We start from the raw sequence: 27,472 nt of genomic DNA on the forward strand, positions 1-27,472 counted from the left end.
CCTGGAGTAGAGTCAGATGACAAGAAATGATGTCATTCTGCAAGCTATCCAAACAGCAATGTTTGAGATATTAATTTGAGAACTCACTGAGAGAGGCAGTGCATTCTGCATTCTGTCTTGGACCTGACAAGATCCATTCACCACACATTTGCCTTGCTCTGTAAGTAAGTTTCTAGGGTATAGTAACTCTGTCTTAGATACAGTCATGAATATAGTGAATCTTAGTTTAGATATTTTTCTTTATTTATTTGAGACTGTCCTGCAATATTGTTTTAAATATTTCCTGTGGTTTTGAACTCTGATGTCACTGTGAATATATACTGTTTTCTTGTTCTTTCATTATTTACTATTAAATATATTTAAACCTTGTGGCTGATCTGTGTAGAGATATTTAAGTTTTGAGAGTACTTGCATATTTATTTGGTGACACTGTGTGGGCCACTCCTAATAGCCTTGCTCTTGGTCAAATTACCATTTGTATTAATATTAATATTACACAGTAAGATTGGACACCCTTTGATAAGGGCCTTAAAGTAGCTGATAAGGAGTTGGCTGGTAGCAGCGATAACTACTGTATAATTTGGGCAAAAGGGGGCATAGCTAGTAAACCTGTGCCAGCCTTTCCCAGGGGTGTGTGTGTGTGTGTACATCAAACCTCAAAGAGTGTGTGTATCAGCTGCTTGGGCATGGACACAAAGCACTGGTTGGACAGAGAGTGTGCTGGAGGTCTTGATTTGGCCACTCAGCTGAGATCTCAACTCTATAGCTTTGCCAGTCTGGAGTCTTATTGGGGATCTGGAGAAAGAGGGAGAAACCAACTCCAGACTGACTGTGGTCTCTGTGTGCTGTTAAAGGAAACTGCACTGGATGCATAGAGCTGCATCTGGAAATAGTGTGTGTGTACCTGTCATCCTGTCAGTGTACATCCCCCACTGGTGCCACTTGTGAGGATTGAGGCTCCTTGACTTCTGGTCGAGTGGTGGGGTGTCACAGGGTCTATATTAGTTTGCTAAAACTTATCTTCAGTGAACACCTTTACATCGATATGTATTCAGCGAAAATCACTTCTGTGATTCATTGAATTTTCCAAGGGCAATGAAACACTTGCCCTGCAGCACAATGGAACCCACAAGTAACTAAATCAAACCCACTTAAGAAGGGGGATGTATCCCCTACACCCCCGTAACTATATATGCCAACTCCGAGATCGCAATACAGTGGTGAAAAGGGCAAAGTTGTGCATTTGGCCAGCTACTTCATTGCCCTTGGAAAATTCAGCAAATCGTGAAAGTGATTTTTGCTGAATATGTGTCAATGAACCGGTGTTCACTGAAGATGAGTTTTGGCGAGCTAATATAGACCTGAATTCAACAATACCGAGTGAGAAGTTTTATGTGTGGTAGTTGTGCCATTAATGTATGGAAACTATACAAGTAATGCTGACTGACATAAGTAAATATTTTGACTTACAATTATAGCAATATAAATGTTCATGCTAAAGAAATGATATATATGTATATAGTATGCAAACATGGACACACATACACAAATATACACATAAATCTACACCCAAATGTGTTTTTGAAAACTTTACTTGCATAATGCAAAATGTCTTTCATGTTTCAGAAATGACTGCCATATATCTAACCTGTAGTAGTAATGAAACAGATTCATGAGAATAGTCTATGTAATTGTGTAGTATTTCAGTGTGTCACAAAATGTCACAGCAGGAAGGTCATGTGTTTTTGAAGTCAGTATTTCAGTATGTCAGAAGTCACTGTGTCACAAATCATGTATTTTGATATTGGTTTTGTGGGACTTGGAGGAAAAGGCAAGTATTACTTTTATTATTTTCCCTTTTTCTCCAAGTTTGTGCAACCACAGAATTGGTATATAGAGAGATTACAGGTGAGTGTGTGTGTGTGTGCGTGTGTGTGCGTGTGTGCGTGTGTGTGTGTGTGTGTGTGTGTGTGTGTGTGTGTGTGTGTGTGTGTGTGTGTGTAGGGGGGGGGTTGCTGTCTTATCGTGGTGCAGAGGAGTTCCTGCCTGCAAAGGCAATTGCTCAGGAGTGTTGTGTGATGTTTGAGCGTCACCCTTTGGAATGTGATTTTCTGTAACTTTACATATTTTTGTGGGATTTAACAACACGTCAGTTTAACAAGATGTGATTAGGAGTCATGCTTGCTATAAAGTAGGAATAAAGAAGCACAGATCATCCCCTTACATTAAATCATAAAGACTTGTAGTCTTGACTGAATTAATAAATTAAATTGACTTGAAAAGCTGTTTGTTTTTAAAGCTATTAAAATACTGCTGGTGGGCTAGAAGAGGTATTGCAGCTTCCCAGATAGTTTTCCAGTGGTTATAAACTTGAATTAGAGAAAACCCTTGAATAGAGATCTACACTTATTTAATGCTTTTCAAAATATGCAGGTGTTACATGCATTTGCTAAAGTCAGAAAACATTCTAAAAAATAACTGTAAACTATGAGAGGTGTGTAATAATTATCTCCATGTGTCCCTGTCAAATAAATAGCAAGTGCATTTGTGAGTTATACAGAGCTTCATTTTCTGCTGTCAAAGCACAGCCAAGCTTTCTGATGGAAAGGGAGCTCCATTTTCACTCAACTGTCACATTAAGTTAGTGCTTTCTGTGTTTATATGTCCACCAGCTTTCTAGTGGTTTGCATCAAACTATAAAATTGTAATTGACTTGATGTCTGGGAGTTTACGTCTCAATTTCTTGGGGAATGTCTGTCAGTGCAGTTTGCCAACACACACTTGTTTCTTTTGTTTCATCACATACAGTCATCTAACAATGCAACAAATGCTGTAAATGGAAAACTGAGCATCCATTAAGTCATGCTGTACTGTATTGCTTGGACAGTGAGAATAACAAATTACTTAACAAAGCCACAAAGACACTTCAGATTTTTTTTGCAAGTTCCCCTCACGTTACCTCTCACTCTTCCTTTTACATTTTTGAGTAACTTCTATCTATATTATTATTTATGGGCTGTCTTATTTACCCCAGACAAAATATATTTAAATCTGTGCTCAGAAAACAGTGTTTTATTAATAAAAGAAATTGCCTGTTTTGTGTTCTTTTTTTAGTAATTCTAAGATGTTGGAAAATAATCTAAATGAATCAGAAAAAAATGTTATGCAATAGCAATATTCCGTATTCTACTGTTTAAAGTAATTCCTTCTTGCTGGGTATGCAGGCTGCTTTCCACAGTTTATTGCACGAGCTCCATTTTTTAACAGATTCCTTCCTGAACAGGACCAGCCTTTTACATTCTCAGGAAGTGACGCTATGGACATCATCAGCAATACTGTCACCACCATCATTGTCTTCATTGAACCTAATTCATTGCCTGACAAGGACAACAAGAGTAAAAAATTAACAGCACTGCCTTTGGAGTAATAATCATTGAATAGTCATTATTTATGCATTCTATGACATGCACTTTATTATAGTCAGGTTTACAGGTGAGCTGAATCCTATCCAGGCAAGTTAGAGGCATAAAAACAGAGAACCAGTGCTGGATGAATGCCAGTCCATTATAGGAGAAACACACACACACACACACACACACACACACACACACACACACACACACACACACACACACACACATGCTGTACACACACACACACACACACACACACACACACACACAGACACACAAACACACATACACACACACACACACACACACACACACACACACACACACACACACACACACACACATGCTGTACACACACACACACACACACACACACTCATTCACTCTCACATGCTGTACACACACACACACACACATTTTCACTCTCACATGCTGTATACACACACACACACATTTTCACTCTCACATGCTGTATATATACACACACACAGTCATTCACTTTCACATGCTGTACACAAATAGCCACGGTTTGGAAGCTCTTCAGTTCATCATAGTTCATGTCAAACTACATGTCTTTGGGATATGAATGGACACAAAAGCACTTGGCAGAAATCCTCACAGACACAGAGAAGACATGCATACTATACAGAGAGGTCACTCCAGCCACGAGCTGTGAAGCAGCAAGAGTCACTGTTGCGCTACTTTTCTTGTCATTGTTAAATATTACTTCTCAAGTTATGACAGAATTTCCAAGCCTGGTTCAAAATATGCAGATATGTTAAAGGCTTACAGCTGTTTGTAATTTTTGCCATGTTTACTCTTTTAAAAAGTAAAGACGTGAAACAGCATACAGCTGTATCATTGAACTTCCAGAAATGTAATGATTTGAAAAAGTTAGAATTAGGCAAACCATAATATCAACGTATTGTGTCAGACAAGTGTTACCATTATGTGCCCCAAAACAGTTTCCTTTTAAAAGCTGCAAGCACAATATATAAAGGAGTTTAAAATGCTAGGTACACAAATCCTATAATGTATGTCATATGTGTAATCTCTTCACATTAAAAAAAATAATTTATCCTTCATCTCTTCATCTTTCTTGCCTGCAAGAGATGTTATGTTTTTCTAAGAAATTTCACACCTGTCTGCTGAAAAAAATCTGTTATGCCATTACTAGTAGACTTTCAGCAAGATGGGATTCACAGAAACTTGATATTAAAGCAATCACACAACTGTCCTAGAAGGAATCCATGTAAGGCTTATTTGTAAGCAAATGTAGATGTTGTAGATGGTGTGACATTTTGCATGCTTACTGCTTGCACCTAAAAATGCTTTACTTATGTTTCTGTTTAAGTATTCCTTTTCTTTTTTCTTGTAAGTAAAATCAATTTTAGACAGTTTGGCCCAAACATTTCCAGGTGTTGAAGCCCCTTGGTACTGGCTTCACTCAGCTTGTCTGCTGAGAAGAGTGTTAATTTATATAAATTCCACTTGATGTTCATTAGGTCTGTAAACATTATAGGAGTTCAGCTGTACTGTTTTACTAGCATTATGGCAGCAGAGTGACATAAACAAGATGGATGCTGGATGTGAACCAGCATGGCTTGTGATCACATGCCTTAATTGTCTGCCCACATTCATCTTTATGCCACTCATTTCAAAATGCCATGTTACATGTCAGCTTGTTACAGAATCCTCTGAGTAGGTAGTCATGAAAAACATTTTGCTTCAACACTGTAGGAATGAAGACTGTGAAACTAAAATGATTTCCATCTGTAAACGCATTCCATTAAAAAGACAGAGGAAGAGAGAGAGAGAGAGAGAGAAAAGATGAAAGTGAACGCAATTTTGCTGAGGGAATGTAAGCAGGCGTCATTAGTTAGAACATGAATTGCACAGTAACGTGGTCCTGCACCCCATACATAGGACTGCCTGAGAAAAATGCCACAACAGGTCTGTAGTTACTTCTTAGATGACTCCTGTCATCTACTTGCCTGGCAATATAAAGGCAGCAAAGCAGTGGACCTGGGAGGATACTGTCATACAAAGGGCTTGGAGTCACATTTCCTTGTGTTATGTTTTAAACAGAGTGTTTTGATAATATGTTTTCTGTTTATGTTAAATGCTTCTTATATATAATCCCTGATGTTTAACTCATTGTGAACTCAACTGTTCAGGTTAAATTGGTTGGGATTAAACCAGCCAAATAAAATTAAAAGTTAAGTGCCCATTCCTTTACATCTGGTGGTATACCCATGCACTTCTGAACATATATATATATATATATATATATATATATATATATATATATATATATATATATATATATATATATGTGTGTGTATATATATATATATATATATATATATATATATATATATATATATATATATATATATGTATATGTATATATATATATATATATATATATATATATATATATATATATATATATATATATTTAGACTCCACAGTTCTAGAAACAAGAAGAAGAAATCCTCCAAAACAAAAGAATCACTGCAAGCCCATTCTTACAAGTAATCCCAGCAGTGATTTCCTATATAAAACAACATAATTTTCTTGAGTGGCGAAAGCCAGGGTCCCTTTTTGGCTAGGGTTCTATAGGCCCTAGGGCCGATAGCCTAGTACCTACCTGTGAACAATCAGGGAGTTCAGCATTGGTCAGTTTACCTCAGTGAGTGGAGTCCTTGTGGATTTGAGTTCAGGAAAGTATAGTGAAGTACAGCAGCCCTTTTAGGTGGCTTGTATACCTGTTATGTGACAGAAATGCACATAACAAGCAGGAAGTAGAACAACATGTAATTGCTCAAGACAAATAGAAAATTTAAGAGGATATAAAAACATAAAAATAATGGATTAACATAAGTGAAACACTGAAACATTGGAGCCACCCAGAGGTGGTGCTGTTAAGGGAACAAGGTAGGTCAACCCCAGAACCATCAAGCTGGCTTTCTCCTTACTGCTAGATGTTTGTTGGGGATTGGAGAGCTGATAGGGAAACAGAGCATATTTGATTGGGCCATGTAGCTCTGAGTATCTGGCTTCTGTTCTTCTAGGAAAGCATGGGAAAATTGGGCAGGGTCCCAGAGGTGAACAAAAACGAAAGAAAGTAAATAAAAATTGTATTATTTGTTATGGAATGCAGACCAAAATGCAAGTTTTCTCAAAACCAGGCAAACTTAAGGTAGTAATAAAGCAAATGATAAATGCTAAAAGACTTTTATAGATCGTTATCTGTCTTTTTCTCTTTCTCTTTATCTGTGTCTGCCATTTGATGTAAATGCACAATATATAAACACGAGTGATTGAAGAAAAAAATACTCCATGTCTAAGCCTAGGAAAAAATATTGCAGGATGCACGCTCCCTTTTATTCCGCAAGACTCCTTTACTTACACATACCCAACTCCATGGTAACACAACAGTGGAAAGAAAGGGAGAAGCTCTGAAAGTGTGCCACCAGCTTGTACAACCCAACACACTGTGATAAATCAAAATGTAATATTACTTTGAACTCTGTAAAAACCTTATACCAATGACTACAACATGATATTCTTTCCTTATTATCAGAGTTGTAGATCTTAGTGTGTCATGTAGGCTAACATTAGGTGAAGGGTTAGTCGACTACTTCTTTTAAATGGTTTATGTCTGGATGAAGTTATAGATCACTTGAAGGTATTTTATATATATATATATATATATATATATATATATATATATATATAGATATATATATATATATATATATATATATATATATATATATATATATATATATAAACATATATATGTATATATAAAAAAATATATATATATATATCTATATATATCTATCTATATATATCTATATATCTGTCTATATACATACATATATATATATATATATATATAGAGAGAGAGAGAGAGAGAGAGAAAGATGGATAGCTGTGTGTGTGTGTGTGTGTGTTATATACATATACATATACATACATGTATATATATATATATATATATATATATATATATATATGTATAAATCCGCGGTGGTGGTGCTGTGGTAGTGTTGTCGCCTCACAGTAAGACGTGTCATGTTCGATTTTCAGCTAGAGCGTCTTCTGTGTGGAGACATGTGTGAATGGGTGTGCCTTTGTTAAAGGTTGTGCGTCAGGACTGGCAACTGGGCACGTAAAAATCTACTGCCAATCATTAGCAGACTGGAGTTCCGCTGTGGTGACCCCTAACCAGGATAAGCCAAAAGACACAACAATATATATATATATATATATATATATATATATATATATATATATATATATATAAAATAGACACACACACGTACACACACATATTTATTCATCATCATCAGCTCCCTTTTTCCCATTTTCATCTTGGAGTCAAGGGTTCAAGTCAGCTGTCACTATTTCTGTTCAATGCCACTCTCCTATTTTTTGCAGCAGTCATGCCTGACTGATGCAGGTCTTCTCTAATGCAATCCATCCATCTGTTTAATGAAAGCCCTTGTTTTCTCTTGTCTTCTTCTTGTCTCTTCCATTCTTCTTCACCAGTTTGTCTTCTGCTTTCCTGCACATGTGTCTGAACTACCTTAATCTGTTTCCTTTGACCTTCTCTGCAGCTGGAACTACTTTGGCTTCTACTCTGATGTCCTCATTTCTTTGTCTGTCCCACTGTTGGCATCCTACCACCCCTTTCAGCCACTTCATCTCCATCAAATCTAACGTCCACAAATGCTCTGCCTTTACTGTATAGTTTTCTGTGCCATACAGTAATAGTGGTTGTACCCTCTTACTTTTCAGCTTCTTTGGCATTCTCATGTTACACAGTACCTCTGGCTGCATCCTCTGTGATTCTAGCTTTAACCTCTTCATTCAGACTTCCCTTTTCCCCAACCACCATCTCAGACTTCTGAAGCTGTTAACCTGTATCACTTTTTCCGCTTCTGTTTCAGTTTTCATAGGTTCATAGGATGATAATAGGCTATTGGCCCAGGAGCCCTTATAAGCCTAGCCAAGAATTTCACCCATGTTCCCTCAAAATCAGCACCTGTTTCCCCTGTCCAGCAGAGACACAAGTGGGATCCCAGGGGTGTATTTTCTGTTTCCCATCCAGTCATCCAGGTTCCTCTTAAAGAGGGCTAGAGAGGTACTCTGCTTGAGATGGAGAGGGAGTCTGTTCCACAGGGGGGGTCTTTTTCATCTTCTTCTGATTTCCCTCCTTTGCTGCCATGAGAATTGTCTTGTTTCTATTCAGTTTCATCCAGTGTGCCTTCAGTTTTACATTCCATTCCCTTATTATTTGCTGAACTTCTTGTTCAGATTCTGCTAATAATGTCATATCATCTGCATACAGCATCTTGGTTGATCTGTGTCTTCTGACCTATTGGCTTATGTAGTCCATGACTAATATGAACAGTAGTGGGCTCAGAGCTAAACCCTGATGCATACTCACCTGCGGTGGGGTCCCCTGTGTGAGTGCAAACACTATTCATACTTATGGCATTGGGCCCTTGTACATTCATTCATGCATGGCCCCTTTTTCCCATTATTGTATGTGAAGTTGTAGTGTCAGTTCAACAGTGATAACCATCTGGAGACATGCTCACACCGTTAAGTGGCGAGCCCTGCCACAGTTATTCTTCCATGCCACAACCTGCACTAATTCTACCAGTGTCTGCGGGATTTCAAACCATTGCAGCACTGAACAAATCAGCATTTTTGGTACCTAGTCATATGCTTTCTTTATGTCTAGAAATGCCTGGTTGGACTTTCTTCATCTGTGTGTGTGTGCACATATATATATATATATATATATATAGTTGCACTTAATTTTTATGTGAGACCACACAAGAGTTGGGGAGTATGCCATTTCCCTTATATTGTGTGATCTCTGAGTTATTATATATAGTTAGCATGGGGTGTAGGAGGCAGGGGGGCTTACTATAATGTGCGTGTGTGTATATGTGTGTGTATTCCAGTTCAACAGTATTTTGTTTATACACTAGTTCCATTTGCTAAGTAAATTTGCCTCTTTGGTACCAAATAACACAAGTCAAAAATCTTTGTTCTTGAGAATATAATGGTGGTGAATTTATGCCACTTCATGATTTGACCGCTACTGTTAGGTCTGTTTGCTTATATTTCTGTATTGAAAACATGCAATACATTTTACTTCCTTATTGGGTGGCCTAATGGTTAAGGTGTTTGCCTTACAAACACAAGATGCAGGGTTTGAGTCTCACAAGGGATAATTGGCTAGGTTTAAAATGGCTCACAAGGGCAGTTAGCCTAGTACAAATCTATGAACCTATTCTGAGCTGTTATTCATGCTCATGTTATCCTTTAACCCACAGAAATCCTACAGTCGGTTTGCTCCACTTTTTACAACATATTTTTTGTAAAGTTGAAACATTTAAGGTCGAAGTTTTTCTGTACCCATTTTCCTTGCTTGTGTTTCTGCATTAGAGCCTAATATTCCACTGGAAATGGAATTACTGTTCTTACAGAGTAATCTATATACTTGGGAACAAGTAGCTTGCAGTCAAAACCACTTGAGTAACATTAAAATAATGAACGTCCTTTCTCATTAGCTGGCTTCCTAAAATTATACCAATGAATGTTACTGTAATACCCAGGTGTTACATGCTTGTGTGCATTATATAAGCAGAATAAACAGAATTAAACATAGCACAATAAATTAAATCATATTTGCAGTAGAAGAATCAGTAAATATTGTACAATTTATTTTGAGACTGATATGGTCTAACATTCCAAGTTCTGTAAAGTTACTTCCTTTTGGAATTACTCTGTTTGTCCAAATTCTGAAATTTAATATTTTTAGGGAACAGCAGAAATATCACATGATGTAATGTAAAGTCACATGACCTAATGTAACAAAGTAATGTAATGTAACTGGATATAACATAGCATAAATAAGCAGACAAGAGACAAGTTTAACTCTGGTATATCTTGAATGTTGCAGCTCCCCTTTCCTCTTCCATCCCTTCCCTCTGGAAATCTCAGGCTCTTTTAAATGTATTGAGTAGCATGGCTTCCACAACCCCTTTCAGCAACTAGAATTATGCTTTGAACATGTCCCCTCTTATGGTCTTGTTTAAAAACAAGAGAGCTGCCTTACACCTTCTGGTTCCTCAAGCAGTCCATCCATTAACATACTATTGTTAGATGATCAACACAGAAAATAAAACTTTGGTAGTTGTAATACGGTAGTTAAGGAGTAGTCACAGGTCAGCACCATTAAAATAAAAACAACTTGTATATTGCACTTTTGCTTACAATATACAAATGAAAATGTCCTGTTTAATGCTGCAGATATCAAGTTTTCCCTTCTAGAATTTATAATAAATTTTAGTATTTTTTTTTAAAAGTCCATAATTACAGATAATTAGGATCTTTTAGTAAATGGAAAATTTATGGTGTATGACAAGTTGTAGTACTTAGCATTACAGTACTTGGCTTCCTGCCAGGATGCCATCTGTGTGGCATATGCACACCCTCCCTTATGTCATTGTGGGGGGGGGGGTTGTGTGCCGAAGTGCCATGGTTTTCCCTTAAATCTCAAAGATATGTCCTGTGTGAAATGGTGGTACTCCAAATTGCCCAGTCCTGGATATACCATGTGTTAGTGAGTGAGTGTAAGTATGTGCAATTGAATGTGTGTGCACACATGTGTGTGCATGTCCTGTAATGGGGTCATGCCATGTTGAGGATGACAGTCTGTACTTTGCGCCCACTGAGTGCTAGTTCATGTTGTGGGTGGGTGTTTGTGACACTTAATTGCACTAAATGGCTGTTTACAGAATGACTGAATGGGGCTGAACAAGTTAATGAATTAATGATTTCTATTAATTTCTCCCTATCAGTTAATGTCTGAGAGAAGTCTATTTGTTATTTATTTCCGCCTACCCCATTACACTTTCACTGGTATTTTTTTAAAAGTCCTGGGCAGGTACCAGCAGTATTGGGGGTCAATCTATTGATCTGCCACAGTTTAGCTTTTCAAGTAGCTTGCTTTATGCAACTAACCTGTTTTGTGGTGATTGTGACAATAATGACAATAACAATATTAATAGCAGCATCAAAAACATGATGATTATTATTATTATTATGATGATGATGTGGTGGCGGGGTGGCCGTGGTGGTCCAGTGGTTAGTGTTGTTTCCTCATAGCAAGAAGTTCTCCAGTTTGATTCTCTGCTGGGATGCCTTCTGTGCAGAGTCTGCATGTCGTCCCTGCAGTCATGTGGGTTTCCTCTGGGTGCTCCAGTTTCCTCCCACGTTCCAAAGACATGCAGTAGGTGGATTGGACACTCTAAATTGGCCATAGGTGAGAGTGTGTGCATGAGTGAGTGGTATGAACTACTGCAGCAGGGCCAGCCAGTGATGTAAACCTTGGCTCAAGATGATTGTCACTGCGGAATTAACATCCCGAACCCATGTACAAAATGGGAAAAGGGCGTGAGGGTAGATGGATGAATTATTATTATTACTGTCCTTGACCACAGTCCAGAATTCAGTCCAACCCAATTTATTAAATCACCGTTTGTTTCCCCTCCATTTGGATTATTTTCTTGCTGCTTAGCTTTGCATTTTTAAAAAGTATTTGCATATTTATTTTCCTTCCTTTGTTGAATACAGTGTGTATTTGTTCAAATTTGCCAATCTCATATTCATAATTTTGCTCTGGAAGTAGATCCTTCTGGTTTGGATGTACATTGTATCTTTTCTTTGTCTGTGGCATTTAAGTGCGAACTTCAAAACAGCAGATGCTGGTGAACTACCCCGCCTAATGCAGTAGTAATGACCCCACAGTTCACCTACACCAAGCAAATTGCAGAGACACAAAAATACGACACCTTTCAGAAAAGGTAGTGCATAACATTTAAAAAAATAAAATTCTAACTAGCTGCAAGAATGGCACATGGAACTGTGTGTACTCCATTAAAATGGTTCATGATTAATAAATGCACTTAAAACACAAGACTAGCTTTCAAACAAGAATTTAAGTCCAGTCCTTCATCAGCTATCAAGAATAATCATCTACACACAGGATTAATTAAGCAATGTAAAAAGTCACATGACATGCAACCACCAATAACAGCAGAAGTGATATCACATGAATTATTATTGTCATGATTGCGTGCAGAATTTAACAGACGAGACAAGCACACTACTTATCAACAAACATGTATCATGCCAGTTTATTTCAAAGTCTAGATTTTCTCAGCATCCTTCCTTCTTCAGAATTTAGTACTGATCATCAAATATACAGTGCTATAGCTTAGAATTATTCTTGGAAATCCCTTATTCATTTCCAGAGCTTTGCACACATCACTACCATAAACCAGTAGTGAAGTTGTCCTACATTTATACACTATTTTCATTTGCTCATTTCATAGTCATCTGTATCAGACTTTGTCTAAAGAGAAACACACAAGTCATGCCTGGTGTGAAAAATTCAAATAAATAGTGTCTGAAGAATGTGTGTATTGTAGAATATAAGTGCTCACTGTTTTTTTTTTTTGCTTAAAAACACGTTTTCTTTGGTTTAAATTCCTGCTGGTGTTTTATTTTTATTTTCGTTTTTTATTTTATCTTTGTTTATTTGTCTAAAGTGAATCTAGAGAACTTAAAATTAGACCAGCATTTATTAAACTTTTGAAACAAGGACAGATGATCATTATGCAATGTTTCTGCTCTCTGTTTTATCACTGGGCTTTATATTTCTGGCCATTCGCTAAATATGTGTGTAAGAGCAGTAACAAAAAAACAGGTAAGGCATCACTTTGATAGAGGTAGCGTATAAAAGCAAACCAACTGCATGTGAAAAAAATGTTTGTCTTGTGGAGGTTACAGGGTAAGTAGAGTTGTCATCCACAGTAGTAGGATGTACCACTGTCTGAATCAACAAGTGCATCATTTTCAAATAGACTGTCCTTGTAATGGGCTTCATGCATTCAGTCTCATAGCTGGGAAACAGTAATTTGGTTCAGTTTATTTTCTTGTTAATGTATTTCCAAGTAAAAGCACAGCTATTGTGACACTTCAACACTTGTTTTACTTTATCAAATCACTTATTCAAAATCAAACACAATTAAATGAAAGATGTCTAACTTTAGATAGACATCAGTGTACAATATCCTTTTCTTGCAGGAGGCCTTTTGAGCATAATTTTGCTGTTTTACTGTAAGCACCCTTAGTATTTCCTCTTGCAAAACTGCATTCAAGCATGTTCTAAATAAAATGTTAAGACACTTAGCACTTTAGTGATGGCAGTGCATTGCCCATTTCGGCTGTAAAATAAATTGCAGTACTTTCGTGAAGTATTTCTGATTTCATGAGTATTCTGTTGTTTTAATGACTGGATATAATGAACCATCTGGTGTTCTGAAAGGTCTATAAATTGATTTGACCAGTACAAGGTGCAGAGGCAAAGTAGTTACATCTATTTCCTTGTTCTGCCTTGTCTTTAGACTAGTTGTAATCCACTGTAGGAAAAGAGGAGAAATGAGTCATTAATGTTTATGCATTGCAACAGATAATATTGATTCAAGTCTGTTAACTTAAGTGCTGGTTTTACAAGATATTAAAGAAGCCCATAATCTGTCACAGCAAACTACAAAAAGAAACCCCCTTCCCTGAGAAGTAATGCTTCATGAAATGAATTAGTTTCTAGAAACTGGAAAATGCTTAACAGGATTAGGTTAGACATAATACACATCCTGGATTTAATTTACATCCCATTATTTTCACTACTTCGTTTTTGTCAATTGATGTGTTGCAATGACATGATGTTGAATTTGTTTATTGGTCTTGTATTGCACAGTGCAGGCATTTAACTTGTCATAACGCAGTGATGATGTAGGAGACAGATGGAAATAACTAAACTAATCATTTTTGCTGAAGCAGTGTCTTTCTTCTAACATGATGGTCTGCATCTATGTGCAGATTTTCTCCCTGCCTTTCCCATGAACTTTATACTCAAAGCTTCCTAATGGCAACTTCTCAAGAAGTCTTTCAAGAAAACATCCTCTAGGTTAATTTATATAGAAAAAAATGAATATATGTAAGCAATAAAACAGAAGTTGAAGCATATCTCAATATTATGTATGGAACATTTTCTGCAAAATGAAAAACTAATTTTCTTCAGAACTGAGATCTAATTCACAAAACCTGTCAAATATTTGTTCACTAATGTGATAAGTAACTGTGAGTGCATCTGTTTCTTAAACTACTTTATGATAATTTATTCCCTTGTATATGAGTTTTAATTTAAAAAGAGATGTGCAGGCCAGCACCATGGATAAATCCCTAACTTTGTCCCAGGTAACCTGGGTTCAGTTAGCAGCTCGGACATCTGAGGTGCTGCCAGGGAGGGATGGGCATGCCTATCCCAGGGGGTTAGGGCATGGGGAGTTGTCCATAGAAGGGAGTAGCCCTTGGATGAAATAGATGAATGCAGGGGAAGGGTGGGGAAAAACAAGGCCAGGTCATTAAATAAAAAAATCTTTCAGCAAAAGCAGTCACTAGCATGATCCCCCAGGATGTCTTTAAGATCCACTCTGGCCCCTGCTGTGAGTCAGAGAAATTTGTGTGAAGGAAAGAGGAGTGGGTAGACCTGGTGATGGATAGGGGCATAGAGACACCTGCAAAGTATGAAGCAAAAAAGGGGGAAAAAAGGAGAGCTGTCCAGTAAATGGTTCTACTATGGTTCACCATGTAGTTCCTAAGTGATCCATAGCCTGAACAGGTATGCTCAAATAATGTGTGTACCAGAGGATAAACTCAGTGATGCATTGTTTCCTGAAAGGCCCTGTAATATGAGAGGCGGTGTTTTTCTGTTTTGCTATGGTATTGCACACGTTACCTCTGAAAGGTATAAATGGCCAGTAATGTGAGAGGTGATGTTTTGCTATGGTATGGCACACGTTACCTCTGAAAGGTATAAATGGCCAGTAATGTGAGAGGTGATGTTTTGCTATAGTATGGCACACATGTTACCTCTGAAAGGTATGCACAGCAATGATCCCCTCACTCTGGTACTGGGTCATCCAATTAATGGGTGGTAAGGAATCCCATCTTAATTACAACAGGGGGGATGAACTGGATTCTTGTCTTGCACCAATATAAGTAGGATGGTAGTACATCAAAGTTCAAACCTGCCAACTGTCCAGAATTTTTTATAATATCCCTGAACTACACTGATAGTTTTGCCTTGTCTCTCATAAATTATTTGATTTTCTGGTAAATCACTGAGGATTACACTCAGTCAATAATACCAAGCTGTCCATACTTCGCATTGTTCAGAAAAATGCATATTGATGCAAAATCTAATTTTTCTATTAACCTTTTCAGTGAATTAGAGTAAAATTTAAAACTGATTGTCCCTGAGGTTAGTCCATTGTTCCTACAGATGTCTTAATTTGTGCAGAATTTTTTTGCAATGAAATTTAGAAGTATGATCCATACTTCTCAACTACTTTGCTCAAAGGTTTTGGACAAAGCAAAAACAAAATGGGGGACAAAAAGACAAATGTGTATACCATGGCACTGCACTAAGAGTCTGATGTGGAAGGAGATTACTTACAACGTGCAAACAAAGCCAGCATGTACATGGAATGAGACAAAAATACTTCTGTGAAATGTGTGGCACACACTGAGCCATCACAGGGTTCCGTGGCAAGAAGCTGCACAGTAGTTTCTACTTCTGTTACTCTTCATATTCCAGTGGTGGCTACGTGACATATAATATATTCATTTTCTTCCTCTTTTGTCTTTGCTGCCATCGCCCATGTGGCAACTCCTTCTCCTCTCCTGTTTGGCTGGGTCCTCTCCTGTTTGGCATCTACTACTCAGACGTCCAGGCCACCATGGAGGGACTCTGGCTGACCAAGTTTACCAACAATTGTAAGCTGGGAGCCATTATTAACACCCCAAGTGACGCAGACATCCTACAGAAAGGCCTCACTGAGACCGACGACTGGTGTCAAAACTCTGGTCTTAAGCTTAATGCCTAAAAATGTGTCATCATTCTCTTTCGGAAAAACTCAGTTCCCACTAATTACCACATTGATGGTAACCCAATAAACACTGAAGGCGTTCTAAAAGATCTGGGGACACAGGTTGACAGCAACCTGTCCTTCGACCACCACAATGCCACTGTGGTCAGAAACTCTTTCTATGTGGCACATCTCATTACCAAGGGTTTTGCATCCAGGAAGAAAGAGGTCATCAAGTCTCTCAACTCTTCCTTCATTAGACCAATCATTGAGTATAATGCCCCATTTGGCATGTATGTCACTAAACACCTGCAACAGCTGGAAAGGCTACAAAAGTACCTCATGAAGAGGATCCTAGGCCTTAAACACATGCCCTACATGGACAGACTAAAAAAACTACAGTTTTTCTCTGTCTCATATCGTCTATTAAGAGGCAATCTCTGCTTGACTTACAAAGCCATGTCTTACCCAGCCCTGTTAGAAATGTTACACCTAAAGAAATCCTAATCCCTCCGCACCACATGCTCCAGGGACATCAACCTCATTACCACAATCAACAGAACATGCTGGAGGGACAGGTTCATAATCCAGAGACTGCCCATCCTCTGGAATAGACTTCCCATACATGTCAAGCAGAGCACCTCACTGGTCCTTTTCAAGAGAAATCTTGATGAGTGGATGGGAAATAGAAACTTTACCCTGGGGATCACTCCAATGGCTCTACTTGATAGAGGTACTGGGAACTAAAAGTGGCATGATATTAGGGCATTTCTATGGGCTAGGCTTGTAAAGGCTCCATGGCCATTGTCCTAGTACACACCTATGAACCTATGAATCCCTTTATGCAATTCAGTTTGCTGATTTGTCTGTGAAAGAGTGATTCAGATTGACCATTTGTCACACTGACAAACTCAGCCATTCAAAGAAGGACAGGTGCCTTTTGCAGATTACTAGAACACCTCCAATAAATATCTAATGAGTAGCTTTATATTTATAACTGGAGAGAACCATTTTGCTACATTTTTTATTATCTAATTTAAATAATTTTCTCATAAGATAAACCAATTTCATGTAGAAGTAGTGCTTGCTACCCGTTTTAGAAAATAACTTTATCTGTATCAGGTGTGCTATACAGACAAAGAACTAGATGTTTATCTAAGACACTTCAAAAGCATTTTAAGCCTGCATTACAATTCAGCATACTACTCAAGAATGTGAGATCTTACAACAACAGCAACTCTCTCTCTCCAAACTGTAAAGTAAAACCTATACATTTATGAATAACTCATCCAGATTTGAGTGCCACCAAGATGAAAAGTTTTACGAGTCAAGCTAAGAGACAGATTATCTGGCTTTCTCCTTATTGATATAGCTAATCCTTAACCTTAACCATTGCCTTTTATGAGGTTCCTTTCTTACAAACAAAACCTTGTATCTTTGATTACTAGATGTCTGCATCTTCATTCTTCTCAAATCAAGCTATTCATAATGATACACTAAAGCATTCTCCTACTAGGGACCAGTGCCTATCGGTGATTTCAAAGCAAGGGGAGGCTGCAGGAACCACATGAGTCAGCAGTGATAACTGGAATGGAGTGGGAATAAGCTACAACAGGGACAACCTTAACTGTAATTCCAGTTTTAAAAAAAGTAACTTGTCAGACCCTACTGTACGTGCCAAGTCTTCATAATACTTCAACCCTTCAGAATACGTGAGAGAACTAGAGTGAAAAAGAGAATTAATTTCATACGTAATGGAGTATACAACTTTTTACAGGAATACAAATAAAATGGCAGCCCAGAACAGATTCAGCCAAGAGCAATTCTCTTAATAGCTAAGTAACTTTCTAATACATGGAAACACATCAATTCATATAGCCCATCCTGAAATTCTCTCTCCAACTCCTTTTATCAGAATATTTTCATTCATGACCCCACTGTTTGTTTTGGCTTGCCAGTTTAGAATACCAAATGTGTGATGTGTGACTGCCAGTAATCACACGCACACGCACACACGCACACACACACACACACACACACACACACACACACACACACACACACACACACACACACACACACACACACACACACACACACACACACTTTACCTCAGTATCAGTCTGTGTTCCTTTGTATAGCAGTCTTGGTGGTTGTGAACTGTGAGGACATAGCATTGCAGACTAGTGTCCTACCCACACCTCTCATCTGTCAGTATTTTCACAAAATATCCAGATTGCGGTTTGTTCCTCATAAAATTAGTGGTTTTATGGTAAATAATTCAGGAATGAAGTCAGTAAATAATGGCAAACATTTGAGTTTCAGATTTCATATCATTCAGAAAACACATTTTAATGTAAAAGCTGTTATTCCAGCAACTTTCTAAGTATGTAAGCAATATTTAACATATGTTTAAGTATATCCCTGGCTTTGGGCTTTTGTTTCCCCAATATTTTTGGCTTTGTCCAGATTTCTTGTGCTAAGCTCCCTAGTGGAATTGTGAAGTCAGAAGTTGGAGGTTTGCATAATATTGAAAGACTGATTTTCTTAACTTCTGTTTTTTGCATGGAGTTTGATCTCCTGCACTCCCTTACTCCATATATACTAACTCTAGCTTGTGCTGCTTGTATAGACAGACAGATAGACAGACAGAGAGTTAGATAGCTAGATACATAGAATGACAGGCTGGAAGATAGATAGATAGATAGATAGATAGATAGATAGATAGATAGATAGATAGATAGATAGACAGACAGACAGACAGACAGATAGACAGACAGACAGACAGACAGATAGATAGATAGATAGATAGATAGATAGATAGATAGATAGATAGATAGAGCACTCACTATTACCCAGGTAGCCTGATTTTGATTAGTGGCTCAGGCACTTGATGACACAAGCATGAGGGGATGGGCATGCCCATTCAAAAGATGAGGGAGTGAGCATGTCCAGACACATGGCTTTGGCCAGATGTTCTTCATCTCACATTGCTGCAGTCCTTACATATGGGTAGTCCGCTGTCCTCGGTCGGCCCGAATACCAAAGTATTAGGGTGACGTCAGTCATGGGCGCTCAGATCTGACATCAGAGCGTCAGGGTATAAAAGCGCATGACCGACGTCATATCCTCAGTCTTTTTTGCCGCATGGTCTGATGCAGAAGCAGCGTTGCAAGTGCCGTTCAGCGTTCTGAAATTTTCATATTCTGAGTTTCAGACCGATACCAAGTTGGGCTAAGTACCCCGTTGGGGAATATTTTTGTTTTTTCTTGCCTCAGTTAATTCCGGATGTCAGAAAAAGTGAATAATTGTATTTCTTGTGGGAAACAGATACCGCATAGGGATTATCACTCTCTTTGCATTCCTTGTTTGGGACCGGACCACGACGTAGTCGGGTGTCGGTTTTGTGCTAGGTTTAATAAGCGCACTATAAAAAGAAGGTTAGATTGTGCTAGGTTAGTCTTTGGTAAACGGTGTAATTATAATATGCCGTCGGATCCTCCGGCCGCTTCCAAGAAGCGCAAAGACAAATCCTTGAAACCTAGACAGGTTGATTCGTCCGTTTCGGACACCGGTCCGGCAGAAGCTACAGTGGAGCAGGTGGATCCGGCTGAAGTTTCTGTTGAGTCTCAGGGGGAAACTTTGATTTTGCAGGATGTGGCCTCACAGGAGTCAGGTCTAGCTGAAGGGGCCTCTCAGGTTGCTGTTCTCCCTTCTATGCCTAAGGTGGTTAGGCCTTCTGCTACTATTTCTAAGGCTTCTTCTAAGGGCAGGTCTGTTTTGCCTTCCTCTGGTGTCCCTCCAGGTACTTCAGGGTCTGTGCCTAAAAAGCACATGCTCAAAATGGCAGAAGATTTGATTACTTTAATTAGAGGTTCTATGCCCCCTCCTGATAAGAGGCCCAGGGTGGAGCCTGAGTTGGAAAGTTTGGATCAGGCCTCAGATGACTCAAACTCTTCTGCTGAAGATATTCAAGATTTTCCCCCTTATTCGGATTCTGATGCAGAGGACTCCACTCCTTCTGCTTCTCCTCCAGAGGATTTTTCTTTTTCAGAAACTCTGCATTCCATGAGGGAGCATTTTAAGTGGGAAGGACAGGATTTCTCTGATTCACGGAAGAGGCTTAGGGAATTCTTGTTTTTACCACAGCATAGACCCTTGGCTATACCTCCTGTTTTGGATGTTGTTCAAGATGTTTTCTCGGAGGCTTCCTTAATCCAGATTCTTTGCCTCCTGCGCCAGTTAAACCGGACAGGTATTACAGGGTGCCTGAGGCTCATAAATATCTGTATAAGAGTCCTAGGGCGGACCCAGAAACTATTAGTCAGGGGCCTAAGGGTGTTAGAGCTTCTGTTGTAAAGAATCCGGTTCCTCTAGATAAGGAAGCTAGAGCTTTGGATAGATGGGGTAAGAAGGTGTATACCTCTTCTACTTTAGCAATGAGGGCTTTAAATTGCCAGTTTCATATGTTGAAGTATCAGAATTTCCTCCTTTCTCAGCTAAAATCTAAAGTGGATGCTTTGGCAGAGGGCATAGAGTGTAAAGAATTGCAGGATTTAGTACATGTCTCTGAACAGGTGGGTAAGCATTCTTTGCAGTGTGGTTTTGATGCTGTACAGGCCTCTTCTAGGGTGGCTGCCACTGGTTCAGTTCTTCGAGGCACGCCTGGCTTAAGGATCAGAATTTGTCCGAGCATGTTAAAACTAGAATTCTGGATGCCCCTTTACAGTCTGAAGTTTTGTTTGGTCCCCCTGTGGAGTCGGTTTTGAAGAAAATGGAAGACAAGGCTAAGGCTATGCAGACTGTTAAAGATTTTTGCAGGTGCAACCTCCAAAGTTTAGTAGAAATTGGCCTACTAAGGGGTGGACCTACCCTTCTTCTGATTCTCAGTCTAGGGGTAGATCTAGACGTGGCAGGGGCAGAGCTCACAGTACATTCAGGCCTAGAACTTGGAGTTCGCCTGCACAATCTGCAGGTGAGGGCAGGGGCCAGTCCTTTCGTAAACAGGCCCAATGACCTGCATTTTCAGCTGCCAGATTCTTCTTCCCTGGCAGCTCCTTTGGGAGGAAAGTTAGCACTCTTCAAGCAAAACTGGCTTTTAGTCACCCAGGACAAATGGGTTTTGGATATTATAAACCGAGGCTACAAGTTCTATTTCCATACATTGCCTCCTTTCAAAGGCATGCCAGACGTTCCTCCTCGGCAAAGGATAGAGGCTCACAAGCAGATTTCTTTACTTCTTCAAATAGGAGCTATACAGCCAGTTCCTCTGTCAGAAGTGGGACTAGGATTTTATTCTCGCCTGTTTCTAGTACCAAAGAAAGGGAACACGTGGAGACCAATTTTGGATTTATCTATCCTCAACACTTATCTGGACATTCCAAAGTTCAAAATGCTGACGTTACAACAGCTTTTACCTCTGTTGGGAAAAGATCACTGGATGGTAACTCTGGATCTCAAAGAGGCTTATCTTCATGTTCCTATCAGGCCCAGTTGCAGGAGGTACCTGCGTTTTCGGGCTGGAAATTTACATTATCAGTTCTCTGCATTGCCCTTTGGCTTATCTACTGCACCCAGAGTGTTCACAAAGGTTCTGGCTCCAGTGATAGCTTTTTTCAGGTTAAGAGGAATACAGATTTATCCTTATTTGGACGATTGCCTGATTATTGCACAACACAAAGACGAACTTCTGCATCATCTACAAGTATGTGATGGTAGTGTTAAGATGCCTAGGGTATTCTGTGAACGAAATAAAGTCCAGTCTAGTACCCTCTCAGGACATGTGCTTTCTGGGTGTGAGACTGAATACAGCTTCCCAGATGGCCTTTTTGACCCTGGACAAACAAAGAAGCCTTTCTCTTTATTTCCATCAAATGTCTCTACAGTCCAGGCTGACTGCAAGGACAGTCCTTCAAGCCTTAGGGTTCATGGCATCTTGTATTCTGGTGCTTCCCAATGCCAAACTGCATATGAGGAAGCTTCAATGGTATCTCAAAAATGTATGGACTCAACACTGCCAAGATCTAGACACTGTCATTCAGATAATACCTTGCATTCAGAAAGAATTTTTGTGGTGGGCTCAGGAATGTCACCTAAACAAGGGACTCTCTGTGACCCGACCAGAGGCGAGTCAGATTCTAACGACAGATGCCTCGGACAAGGCTTGGGGAGCACACCTCAATGGAAAATGGGTGCAAGACATGTGGCCTGTCAGACTTCAACATTTGCATATCAACTTGAAGGAGATGTTAGCAGTCCAATTTGCATTGATGGCTTTCAAGGATTTACTTCACCCAGGACAGGTGTTGATTCGAACAGACAACACTGATGTCATGTGGTACATCAACAAGCAAGGGGGAACCCATTCGTACCCTCTTTGCAGGCAAGCGATGATTTTGTGGGACACTGCTCTCAGTTTACACCTCAATCTTCAGGCAAGGTTTCTACCAGGAGCACAGAACTCCTTAGCAGATGTGTTGAACAGACAAATTGTGGATCCTCACGAGTGGAAACTGGATCCTCATGTGTTTCAAAAGTTGACAGTGTTATGGGGGACTCCAGACATAGATCTGTTCGCTTCTCCACTAAATTACCAGTTGCCAAAGTTTTGCACAAAAATGTTTCATCCCACAGCTTGGAAGGTGGATGCTCTATCATTCAGTTGGAGCAGTCTTCATGTCTATGCCTTTCCACCTCTGCCTCTCATTCCCAAGGTACTCCTGAAGGCCAGAATAGACAAGCCATCCATGATTCTGATAGCGACGGATTGGCCTCGACAGCACTGGTACCCACTACTGAGGAGTTTGGTACGGGAGCCTCCATGGCCTCTGCCTTTGATTCCGCATCTTTTGTCTCAGGAGGGCAATCACTTCCTCAATGTCAAGATTCAGTCTCTGCATCTCACAGCCTGGCATATTCTGTTTTAGACCCTGGAGGGTCTCAGCTTCCACAACAAGTTTTGAATGTTATTTTGGAGGCCAGATGGCCTAGTACAAGGAAAGTTTACGCTGATAAATGGAGGAGATTTTTTCTTTGGAGCAAAGCGAAGGACTTTGATGTTTCCAAGCCTGATTTAAGTGTTTCTCTTCAATATCTTACTGAGTTATTGGACAAGGGTTTGTCTTTCTCCTCGATAAAGGTTCATGCTGCAGCCATTTCTGCTCACTATGACTGTGACCCTCCTTTATTTTCCCATCCTTTGTTTAAGCAATTTCTTAGAGGGCAAAGAACATAAGACCCCACGAGAGCTCCTACTCCTGCTTGGGATCTCAATTTTGTGTTGGAAAAGCTTACTCTACAACCTTTTTAGCCTGCAGCTACTGCCGAGTTAAAGTATTTATCATGGAAGACTGCTTTTTTGTTGGCCATTACCTCTGCAAGAAGGGTTTCTGAATTACAGGCCCTTATGGCAGTGGAACCTTTCCTGATTTTTCATAAGGATAGGGTATCTTTGCGTACTAATCCTTCCTTTATGCCTAAAGTGGTTTCTAGTGTGGCCTTGAACCAAACTATTCATTTGCCTACTTTTTATGCACACCCACAAAATAAAGGGGAGAAGATTTTGCATACTTTGGATATTCACAGGCAGTTACGTTATTATGTGAGCAGAACCAAGGGGTTCAGGCAGTCTCAGCAGTTGTTTGTTTCTTTTGCTTTGGGTTCTCAGGGAAAACCTGTTTCAAAACAAACTATTTCTAAATGGATTGGGTTTTGTATTTCTTTCTGTTATTCCCATCATGGTAAGGAGATTCCGGCTGGAATCAGACCTCATTCCACTAGAGCTACTGCCACTTCTACTGCCTTTCTAAGGGGTAGCTACAAAGATATTTTGGAAGCAGCCACTTGGAGTTCAGTACATACTTTTTCCAAGCATTACCACCTTCCTCTTTATTCTAAGTCTAGGGCTGGATTTGCCACTGCAATATTACAGGGCATTTTGGCAGCCCCTAATGCTTTATGATTTTGCCATCCTCCCTTTACCTCTGCTTTGGGATTCTACCCATATGTAAGGACTGCAGCAATGTGAGATGAAGAACATAGTACAGTTTTGTACCTACCATAAATGTAGATGTTCAAGATCCACATTGCTGCAGTCCAATTTACCTCCCTCCTTCCCTCTGTAGTTTGGCATGGTTATATGGTTTGGGTGATGGTTGTTGTTGGGCATGTTTTGGGAGGTATCCTGTTTTGGGCTGTGGCCTTTCTTTTTAGGGCCTTCTGACATCTGGGGCAAGAAAAGACTGAGGATATGACGTCGGTCATGCGCTTTTATACCCTGACGCTCTGATATCAGATCTGAGCGCCCATGACCGACGTCACCCTAATACTTTGGTATTCGGGCCGACCGAGGACAGCGGACTACCCATATGTAAGGACTGCAGCAATGTGGATCTTTGAACATCTACATTTATGGTAGGTACAAAACTGTACTATTTCCCTGGTGGAGACCAGGAAATGGCTATGTGGTGCCTCCTGAAGATCAGTTGGTAACCTCCCGATGTCAATGCTTTTCAGAAGTCAGAAGCTGTGCAGTGCTGACTCCCACTGCAAATCCCACCCATGTGCTCTGATTGGGCAGGTACAGGGGGTAGGGCATCAGACTCTGTTCCAAGTTCCCTTTCCCCTTTTCTTCCATATGAGATCCACCAGTCCCTCCCTCTCTCTCTTTCCCTCTCTCATTTCCACACCTAATTCCCTTAGTATCTTTTAACAAGGGGTTCTTCCTTGGTAGTTTTCTCATGTCAGTTTTCCCTGTTTCCATTGTCTTAATTTTGCCTGACTGAATTATTTTATATATTTTCTGGCATTGTTTTATGTTTCTCATCTGTGCTGAAACTGCTTCCCCCTTATTCTAGAGGTGGAATTTATAAAATTGGTCTAACAGCTTTTGTGTTATCTGATTGCTTCAAGGCTTGCTGATTTAAAAATAGTTTCTGTTTGTAAATTCTTTAATACACTGTTGGAAACTCCTGGTGTTCTGGCTGAAGTGTGATTCTCAAACAATCTCAAAATATTTTGCTGATTGATAAGTATATTTCTTGGCATTTTAACCTTTCAGAGTTCTGCATTGCCTTAATTTTGACTGACTTTAATTTTTTTTTATATATTTTCTGGCATTGTTTTATGTTTCCCATCTGTCCTAAAACTGCTTTTCCCCTCCCTCCCACTCTATTCTTGTAGTGTTGTTATAGCTGGTAGCTTTGCAGTTGCCCGCCCCTACTGTAAATTTGATCAGGGACACCCCTCCCAGTCTGGTGTTCACTCTACGTAATACAGAGAGAACATTTGAGAATGCCAACCCACTTAGATTCTTAATCTTTAATTTTTCTTCTGCTCCGCCTTCTTCTCTCTTTGCATTTTACTAAAAAAATGCACTTTATTTTGCTTTTGCCTCTTCTTAAAAGTACTCAATTGTATTTATTCTGCTGCATTATTACTGCTTGCTAGTAGCCTCATTAAAGTGTAACTGTTATTCTAAGCCTTTGGTTGAAGCACTTGGGCTTCAGTCCAGTTGTTTTACATTTAGAAGGTTTGTGGTCTGCACTGTTGTGGCAGGATAGGTAGCTTACATCCTTCTAAGTTGGGAGTTGCTGATTGGAGGCTTAGTGTCTGTTATTCTAAAAGTGTATTAGTTCTGGTTTAAGCACTTGGGCTTTGTGACAGTTATTTTACATTAAGAAGGTGTGGTCTGCACTCTTGTGGGAGGAGAGGGTAGATTCTACCCTTCTGAGTTGGGAGTTTCTGGTTAAAGGCTTATTGTGCCTGCTTATTTAAACTGTTTCTTTCTGAAATTGGTATGCCTTGTTTGCTGTAGCATAGGCTAAATTCAGACCTGCTGAATCTAGCTTTGTTTGTATAACTTGAGCACTAATCCAGACCATATTTTTTTGGAGAACGTTCCACTGTACCCTAGTGGTAGGAGTGTGCAGTTAGAACTTGTCTGATTGAAGACTGCTGGAATGGGGCTCAGTTTTTTAGCTTTTTATTGGTTAATTGGTTAATTTGTTTAAATAAGTTTACTCATTTGCTACTGTTATATTAAAAAACATACACTTTATGCATCGCCGCTTAGCTATGGTTAAACTATTCCCGGCGCCATAAAGTCTGCTCTACAAATTTTCCTTTAGAACTAGCCAGTGTTTTAGTTTTAGCACTCAAATCTGTTTCTTTGAGCTTAGCACTTGTTCAGAACTTGTTGTAAGCACTAAATAAGCTACAAATTACTACAGCACTCAACTTTCCTCACTTTTCTAGAGGAAAACAGTTTTTAGTACTTAATAAATAAGCACCTATCCAGGCATGTCTACGGGTCAGCTCCCGGTGTTTTCTCCTGTCTACCTGATGAATCTGGGCATCTTGGGGCAATGCAGCAATTGCCTCATGTACGCAGACAACCCTCTCCTCCTAACACCCAACACTACAACCTGTGAGAGATGCACTTATATAGCCAAACTGGAATCAAAGCTCTCATCACCTAAGACTAGACTAGACAGTCAAGAGGAGAAGGTAAATACTTGCACCATACCACGCTCATCACATAGTCTCTCAAAACCTACACCACCAAAACTCACACATAGCAACACAAAACACAAACCTACATTCACAGAGGCTCTCAATAAAAATCTGCTCAAGCAAAAGAGACCTCCAAAGCAGAAACGCAAGCAACCTCCACTCCCCAATACAACCCAAGTGACACATAGTCCATAAACTCAGTGTGCCACTTAACCACAACCCATAATGCATAACAACATACCCAACAGTCTAGTCATAGGCGACTCTACAGGCAGGCACACTGATGTTCCACTTACCAGGCTAAACAAGGAGAAAGTTACTGTCAGCTGCCTGTCGGGTACCAGGATCTGCCACATAACGCACTCACTCAGGTCACTCCACAACAAGTACAAATATGACTCTGTCATTGTCCATGTTGGTGTGAATGACCTGAGATGCACCTCTCTGGACTACATGAAAAGAGACATGGAGAAGCTCTCCGATCTTGTAGCCCAGGCAGGTATGACCCTGTTCCTG

General features: G+C 39.5%; 1 protein-coding gene and 1 long non-coding RNA gene across 6 annotated transcripts in view; one reads left to right on the top strand and one right to left on the bottom strand.

The window, feature by feature from the left end:
* Window positions 1–27,472, top strand: part of LOC122811830 (homeobox protein Hox-D3-like) — a 1,090,053-nt gene that overhangs the window by 528,442 nt on the left and 534,139 nt on the right. The window lies entirely within an intron of this gene.
* The window catches only part of LOC122811837, a 627,052-nt gene continuing 602,084 nt past the window's right edge, over window positions 2,505–27,472 (bottom strand). Inside the window, exon 5 of one of the 2 annotated variants that reach the window (XR_006366297.1) lies at window positions 2,505–3,377. This is a non-coding gene — a long non-coding RNA (uncharacterized LOC122811837). Of the gene's footprint in view, window positions 3,378–12,462; window positions 13,934–27,472 lie in introns of those variants that run through there. The other variant, XR_006366296.1, reaches the window with a different exon arrangement.

Source organism: Protopterus annectens, chromosome 9.part0 (assembly GCF_019279795.1).
Source record: "Protopterus annectens isolate FY-2018-M chromosome 9.part0, PAN1.0, whole genome shotgun sequence".
NCBI lineage: Eukaryota > Metazoa > Chordata > Ceratodontiformes > Protopteridae > Protopterus > Protopterus annectens.